General features: G+C 39.6%; 1 protein-coding gene across 1 annotated transcript in view; it reads left to right on the top strand.

Moving 5' to 3' along the window:
* Positions 1-5,887: 5,887 nt before the first annotated feature.
* The window catches only part of pparab (peroxisome proliferator-activated receptor alpha b), a 40,721-nt gene continuing 37,646 nt past the window's right edge, over positions 5,888-8,962 (top strand). Inside the window, exon 1 of the mRNA XM_037768683.1 lies at positions 5,888-6,086. The gene's annotated coding sequence lies outside the window, so the exon portion shown is untranslated. The remainder of the gene's footprint in view (positions 6,087-8,962) is intronic.

Genomic DNA, 8,962 nt, shown 5'->3' with positions numbered 1-8,962 from the left:
CAGACGTGTTGTAAGCCATTTGTCATGATATTATCTAGATGTGGAAAGCATTCTGAGTCTCCCCTTAATTGTGAAAGCAGCTGCTGTCCAGACAGAAAGTCTTGACCGGAGCCCATTTACTGCGGACTCTTTCTGTTTCTGCTGCTCTCTGGAGTCCCCTGTGTGTGTGTATGTGTGTGTGTGTGTGTGTGTGTGTGTGTGTGTGTGTGTGTGTTGCAACGAGCCGTAGCTTCTGAGTGTAGTGTTTCTCCACGTCCTCCTCACACAGAGAAATCACCGCCGGCCGTGGAGGAACTCAGTGCACTGCAGCCGACATCTGTGTGGGTGTGTGTGTGTTTGAGATTCATCCATTTGGACAACATGCATCGACTGATTTTATATTTAATGTAGAGCTGGACTGTGTTTCTCCCTGATGCTCTGGTAGCAGTTACAACTAGCTCTGCTGCAGTGGGTGAATATAAATAAGTACATTTACTCTGGGGTACTCATTCTTTTACTACTATACTGTACTTTAATGTGCTTTCCAATTTACTTATATGCTACTACATTTATTTGACAGTTAGTAGTTACTAGTTGCTCTGCAGATCAACATTTTAGATTTTAGAAAACATCCAGCCTATAAAATATGATCCATTGTTATAGATTTCTGTATATTAAAGCTGCAGTAGTCAGTATATTTTTGACATCATTGGGCAAAAATCCCATAGTAACCTTTCAGCATATTGTAATTCAAGTGTTCTGAGAGATAACTAGACTTCTGCTCCTCCTCTTGGCTCTGTTTTCAGACTTTAAAAAATCTAGCCCGTGACGGGAGACTTTGGCCAATCACAGTTCATTTCAGAGAGAGAGCGTTCCTATTGGCTGTTGTTCGGGTCATGTGACCGGAACTTGGCGTTCCTTCACCAGATTTCACGGCGTCACAAACTTTCTGATTTTCCAGCTAAACCGTGTACTACAAGATGACTCTGAGAACATCTGAGGAGAGAAATAGGCATTAACGTAACACAATATTGATTCATATTTGATCAGCGCTGCCTAGTTTGACCGTTTGGTCGGAGTTCAGAGTGATTGACAGCCGGCTCTCATAGACAGCAGACCTCAGATCAGCTCTTACTGCTTGTTTTCCTCCGGTATGTGAAATCTTGCAGATGCCGTTAGGAGCACCGGAGGACACATGATTTTTTTCAGGTTACCTGTTTCATGTACTACTGTCACGATGTAGCGACCGTTTTATAAAAATAACTTTTTTTTAATCATATTTGCTCCAATCTGCCTACTTCAGCTTTAATTTTAACGAACCCGTCCCAACTCAGAAGTCCTGCTATAATTGAAATCAGCTCGTAGGTCAACAGAACAGATCCATCTCCATGACAACTCCATATGTTGAAAAATAATCGTGGGATGTGATTGAAAGCTCCAGAGAAAGCTATAAGTTACTTGACTTGAGATTGTTTTGTCAAACTACTATTTCTAAAGTCAAGAATGACCTTTCATGTTCAGAGGTCATCTCAGGCATTCAGAGGATGTAAAGCTTTCCTAGCTAGACTGACAATAAGGAGGTTTCTGAGCAGTTTACACAACAGAAGTGCTCGCCATCCAATCCCCGAAAAATTTAATTCTTGCAGAAATGTCAAAAGTTTTTGATACGAAATCACAGCATGGCTTTTTCTACAGTGTTCCTCGAGGTCTTGGTGTCTGAATGTGGTATTTTGGAGGGATTATTGATCATTCTTTATCAATTCTCGAGTGGAAAAAAGTAGTTAAATTCAGCACCACATCAACACATGTTCTTATACACTTTCACAATTTCTTTTAAATATGAATTAATTTATCAATTCATGTTTATTTATGATTTATGACTAGAACAACGTGACACACAGGGCTGAGCTGTATCTCAAATTAACCTTCAGCTTCCCAGCTTTCAGATGATGTACACCACTTCTATGTGACAGCTACTGTTGACCTGCTATTTCCCCCTAAACACCCCATGTCTTCCACCTTTACCCCTCTAAAAACAAAAAAAGATGGCAGAATGGTAAGTGGTTAATGCATTAGAATGACCAATAATATAATATATTACACTCACAGGGGGCATTTTTTCTACATAATAAGTATATTACTTTATATTTATATATTACTTTAATTCATTTAAATGATCTGAATACGTCCACTACTCTACTGTATATCTTTAATGTGTAGAGACGGAGACATTGACTTGTTGCAGATGAACCTGCAGACCATTGAGAGGTTCAGTGAACTCGATCTTAAATACATCAGTATTGATGTTTGATGAATTTAAGAACCTCATTTTGATGCACCACTGATAGTGTAGGGGAATTTTCCTTTAGCTTACCTCTAATTACATATGGAGCTGAACTAAGTCTGTGGTTTAAGGGTACTCCAGCAGGGTGGATGCCGGCTGAAATGGGCCTTGAACTTGAACTTGATTCTCCAGCTGGATCCTCCAGAATCTCTATTCACATCACCGTTCTGCAGAGATCATTGATAGACATTTCTGATTCTCTCTATGCAGTACATCTGGAGAGTCATCTTCATGCAGGAAGAAAGAAAGTAAGTGCCATACTTCAGTAGCCTATGAAAAAAACTAAATCTGTCGTGCTTAACTTGTGTATTTGAGTAGTTTTTGCTGCTAATTCATATCAGTTCAGAAGGAAATATTGTACTTTTTACTCTATTTTTGGAAAGCTCTAGTTAATTATTACTCTGCCAGTTAAGATTTTAGATGACAAGCTCATAAAATATGCATTATGTTACCTTGTTATAGATCCAACAGTAAATTATTTAAATCAGCTACAGCTCAACCAACTGCAACATTAAAGTGCTGCTCACATGATGAGGCATTTTATTTTATTTATTGTGGTATTTCTTCTTCTACTTAAAAAAAAGTCTCTTTCCACCACTGTGCATGTGAGTTCAGCGTGTGCCTGGAGGTGGTGAGGGGGTGTCCATTGTGGTCCCAGAACAGTCAGTATCTGCTTCCAGGCTTCGGGCCAACAAGCTGCAGAAGAGACGCACGCCCACGTCGCGTTGCCAAAGACGTGGACACGGAGTGCGATGGGGAGCCGAGACGGGGAGCTGGATGAGGAAACAAGAGAGCAGAGAGATGCAATCTGCAAAACGGGGTCGCACACTCAGCATCTGGCAGAACACAGAGCTGCTTCATTAATGGGCAGTTTATTGCAACAGTTTGACTGGAAACCATCACTAGTTGGGCCTGCTGTCAGAGTGGGACCCGATGTCTTCTCCAGCTGCCATCGGATTCTCCTGGAGAGTGCACGCATGTAGGTTTTCTTGTGCACAATTAGCAGGACCATGCACTGGTCAGCATCCCATAAACTCTACTACCATGCTGCCAAGGCATCTGGAAATTTAAAGATGTTGTATTTTTGCTCAGATGGGAGAGAATTGTGTGATTAGACTCCTTCAGATTTGTAGTTTTGCATTTTTTACATTCATCAGCTGAAAGTTTCTTTGTGCTCACTTTAACATGTATGCTTACAAGCGTGACTTTGTGATGTCACAACCAGTTTGGAAGCCAATCTTGGTCCAAAATGCAAAAGACAGAAGTCTGATGTAGAAGCCTCCATTGTGCTACATACTCTGAGAATGAACGTATCAGTGAAGTAGGAGACATCTTACATCCAGCCACATATTTATAGATACTGTATTTCTCAATTTCCAGACAAAATATGAACAAACTAGAATATAAATTCTCCCCAAATTTCCAGTCAGACCTACTGTAATATAATATATTAATGTAACACTGTAACTTTGTAACTTTACGTTCGATATTTTATGTACATTTTGCTGATAATAACGCGTAATGTACTTTCACTAAATTAAAATTCTGAATGTAGGACTTATATTTTTAATAGAGTATTTTGTAATAGTGCAGTGTAGTGTTTGCTTTTTGCACCGTGTTGTATCTTGCTTTTTGTTTATTACCGATGCCTCTTTTTCTTTGCACTATCCCCTTTGCTGCTGCTGCACACTGCAAACTTCCCCACTGTGGGACTAATAAAGGAATATCTTATCTTATCTTATCTTGATCAGAACTTTGTGCCATTAAAGCTTCATTTAACTGAATTGAACTGCACTGAATTGAGAGAAAAGGAAAAGGGGGAAACACTCAGTTGACCCGGGGAGGGTCATATCAGGACAGTTTGATGGGTATGCAAATGTTACCAGCCTGAACTCATTCAGGTCACCATCATTGTACCTGATTACATCACACTCTAATCCATTATCAGCCCCTCTAATTTTTGCAGTCAGTGCATCTCTATTTATTTATTTTATTCGAGCATTGCTCTGCAGGAAGTGTGCAGTACGTTTAGAGGAAGAGGTTTGGTCCCTCGGTTGTTACCCATGGGTTGTTGTTGTTTTTTGTTTTTTTTATTGAACAAGTGGCTCATAGATCATTGCATTAGAGTAAAATGACAAGGTGCATACAGAACAAGAATTAAATTAAATAAGTAAAATTATACATGAAAATAATAATAAATTAAATTAAAGGCTATAAGGGCTGTACCTGTAATTCATATTCTTAATAATAATAATAATAATAATAATAATAATAATAATAATAATACATTTAAATAAGGGCTATAAGGCTGTACCTGTAATTCATATTCTTCTATTATACTCAGAAGTTTCAATGCATTTTTGTTTTTCATGACTTTAAGGGCTTTTATGTAAGAAAGAAACTCAGAATGAAACACATTAAACCAGGTTTCACTTTCATATACTTGGATTTGTGCAAATAACATTTTCCAAGAATGAGAATGTTATTCACCAGAAAGTCATCTTTGTTATTGTCCATGACAATAAGACCATAAACACCATAAACAATGTCCTTTTGAGAGACGTTTCCCAGATGAGAAACTTTTGGGAAAAGCCATAAAGCTCCAGAATTCATACAATGAAAAAATAAATGAACAGTAGTTTTAGTATCATCACAAAATACACAGTTCTTGGTTTCAATTCCATCTTGGGTTGATGGGTTGTTGGCTTTCCTAGCTAGACTGACAATAAAGGAGGTTTCTGAGCAGTTTACACAACAGAAGTGCTCGCCATCCAATCGCCGAAAAATGTAATTCTTGCAGAAATGTCAAAAGTTTTTGATATGAAATCACAGCATGGCTTTTTCTACGGTGTTCCTCGAGGTCTTGGTGTCTGAATGTGGTATTTTGGAAGGATTATTGATAATTTTTTATCAATTCTCGGGTGGTAAAAAAATTGTTAAATTTAGCACCAAATCTGTGTAATGTTCTTATACACTTTCACAATTTCTTTTAAATATTAATTAATTAATCAATCATGTTTATTTCTGATTTATGACTAGAACTGGGGTTGGTTATTTCTATGACTAGAATTGTGTTTTTATATATAGCACTTTTAAAGACCTGATTGCTTTTATACTGCTTTACTCTGTTAACATCCTGTCATCCACTTTTTATTGTGCTGCACCATCGCACTTATGTTCTATGTTTGTGACTGTTTTTGTACGTCTGTGTTTGCACCTTGGTCCATGAGCAACTACATTTCGTTTTAAATGTGTACTTTGCATATGGAAAAATGACAATAAAGTTAAAGTTGAACTTGAACTTGAATTCATTTTATTGTATTTGTGCATTGCTCTGCAGGAAGTGTGCAGCAGTGCAGAGGAAGAGGTTGTTGCTCATGGGTTGATGGTTGATGGTTGTTGGTTGTTGGTTGTTAGGGGGCGTCCGTCTCAAAGGAAACAGCTGCTCTCTCCTCATTGGCTGAAACTAAAGGTGTGTCAGTGGGGGGGTGTGAACAGCTGCCACTCACCTGACGTCACTTCCTGCGGGTGTGAGCTCCATGGCTCTGCTTTGTATGGACATGGAGGGGGATTGTTTGACAGCGAGCTGCAGAGCTGCTGGGAAGAGAACCAGGACGTAGCTGCTGAGGGTCGGGGACTATTCTCCTCTTCCTCTCCTCCTCTTCTTCACCTCCTCTCCTCTTCTCCTCCACATCGACTGCTTCTCAACACAGCGACGTTTCCAGAGGACATGGCGGCTTCGGATCGGGCTGTCTGCTGGAAGGTAGGTTCATTTTGGTCCTTTTTCTATCCAAGAAACGCGCCTTTCTCCTCCTCCTCTTCCTCCTCTTCCTCCTCTTCCTCCTCCTGCAGCAGCAGCTGAGCGACTCTCTGTCTCTGTGAGGGAATGTGCTTTACAGATGGTTTGCATGCATGTTCTGCAGCTTTAGTTTGCAGCTTTAACGCATGCATGCATTTGATTACAGACACTTGGGCACATTAATGCATTCTTCCAGGATTACAGGAGCATTGTTATTGCATGCAGGAAGGCTGATCTCATCTCATTTTGCACGCCTGCGCAGCTAAAGTGGAGCTTGCTCATCAACAGGCAACACCTCTATTCATTATTACACCATGCACTCAACACCTCTATTCATTATTACACCATTATTACACCATGATGCACTCAACACAAAGGCTGTTTATTGGTTTATTGCTGCGCCCTGTTACTCTGTGACAGTGGTTATGAAGGAGGCCTCTGGTCAGCATGTTTGATGGTTACATTGACAATAATGTCAGAAGGTCAAAGCTGAGAGATAAATGAAGCCAAATAAACATCAAGAATTGATGCAAAATGCTGTTTTAGTGAATGTCTGAAGCACTGGAGACATGGTGAAGCACCTGCACAACACCTGCATGGTTTCTCTTGTTCTGAGTGTAACTATGGTTTGCAAAAGTGCATCAAGGAGCTTCGTATTAGAGATGGAGTTCCTGTTTTCTAGTTTAAAGTATTTTCTTTCAAGTATATTTTTGTGCATTGTTTGCCTTTTATTACATAGTAAAGAGAAGAGATTTGACAGGAGGTGAGGTGAAACAGACAGACAGGTAATGTCATGCAGCAAAGGTCCCCGGCTGGACTTGAACCAGACTTCCAGGACTAGGCTGCCTGGAAATCATAGATTTTTATGATTTGCTTTCTGCAGCACAAAGGCTTCACTGTGAGGTGTTACATGGACGAATGTGTGAAGCCGTGGTTAATGTGTAGCTGCAGGTGCTGTGAAGTAATTGCTAAAACAACCTTAAAGCACCTCTCTCTCTCCGTCTCAGTGACTCTTTGTGTGTGATCATTCATAGCTAACAGAAGTGGTTACATCGTTATTCATTAATTAGTTCCTCTCCTAACTGTAGTTATTGTTGTTTACAGTGTGATTATTGAAGAGAACAGACAGAAACACATCCTCATATGTGACATCCTGCACATCAGCAGACACATTTCCACTACCTCGCCTCGGCATGCTCATTTCTTCACGCTGTTTGTTGTGTGAAAGGGAAATTTGAGCCAAATCCTGCTGTACCTGTCCTGTTCCCGTTCCCCCTAAGCAATATAGTAATGCAGCCTTTCTTTCTTTCTTTTCCCACCAAGTAGCAGGAGGATCCCGTGTGTGTCTACTCAGGTGTTTACTTCCCCCTCGCTTGTTTGTTTTAGGTTCAAACGTCTAAAATGACAAAGTTAAAACCCTCGACTGTGCACCGAAATCCAACCTCTGGCTTTGCTTAAATCACGTTTTCTTTTTGTTTTGTTGCTTTGATTGTAAGACGACTTTATCACAGTGAGTCCTGAGTGCATGTGGTGGTTGAAGGAAGGGATGCACCGATACCGATATCGGGCCGATACTGACTCAAATAGCTGGATTGGGTGACTGACAACGGGGCCGATCTACTCAGTTCAATTCTAAGTTTATATACTATTATTTTCTGGGATTTTAATTCATGTTTAAGTTTTTGAATATGCCGCCGATACAATTGCAGATCGTCTATGAGCCATAATCGTCCGATACCAATTGTAAATTCTGAATGTTATCCTTTTACTTTGTTATTGTCATCTATAGTGTAGTGGTTATTTACACAAGAATGCACAATTCAAATGAACAGGAAATAAATGGATAAATATTTGCTTTGAGTGACCCAGTTGTGCCCTAGAAGACTCTATTCAGTACGATACGGAAAAATGCCACAACATTTGTTCTGATAGGTCAAAAGTCTTGAAATTTGGTACGGACATACTACGATCAAGTATCTAACAGTAGAACTTTGAATTAAAAATCACACTTTTATTAATGGTCAAGGTCAGAATTTTTACAAAATTTGGAAATATGCTAAAACTGTGTTTATTGGATGTTTTCCATATGATTTTTTTTTTTTGCACTACACATGTGTGCATATCTTTAATATTCAACTTGTTATGAGCTCATAGATACCAAATACTTGATTGTGCTCCTTGTAGTTTCTGAGATACAGACATTTTCTTATCATACTATATCTAGAATTTGGGCACATGCGGGTACTACTGTATGGTAGAAATGCCCCAGAATAAGCAGTAAAAATTTAGGGATTTTTATTATTTTCAGTACACACATTTGAGGTTCTTTTATCTACATATTCCATATAAATAAAGGTTGCACAAAACTATTATATGTCATACAGCAGGTGAAAACATTCGCTTGAGGAGCCATTCTCCATTAGTTTCAATGCACTTTCAGGAAATATGTGTGTTTGCTTCTATTAAACATCAGAACTTACTCTTTGTCCAAGCCCTGGTATCGGTATCGAGAGTGAAGAAGTGGGATCGGTGCATCCCTATCTGCAGTTTGTTTATGTTTTTGAATGCACATTAAAAAGAGTCACATCTGGAGGTCCAGCTCTTCACTGACATGTTTCTAGAAGTGAGACTTTGAAGCTGATCTGGAGACAGATGCTCCATTCTGCGGCCCGGTTCTAAACACACTGAGATACAACTCCGTCCTCTGTGCACCAGGCTTTTTTACATGAGCCCCCTCCTCTGTTTGCTAACCCTTAAAGCCAGTCTCCACATTGATGTGGCGTTTACCTCGGGATCAAAGGTCTTCACTCAGAACCACCTTATCGTTCTGGTGAGTGTGC

This window comes from Sebastes umbrosus, chromosome 4 (assembly GCF_015220745.1).
Source record: "Sebastes umbrosus isolate fSebUmb1 chromosome 4, fSebUmb1.pri, whole genome shotgun sequence".
NCBI lineage: Eukaryota > Metazoa > Chordata > Actinopteri > Perciformes > Sebastidae > Sebastes > Sebastes umbrosus.
Note: the sequence above shows the minus strand (reverse complement) of the source record. Positions and strands in the feature narration are given on the sequence as shown.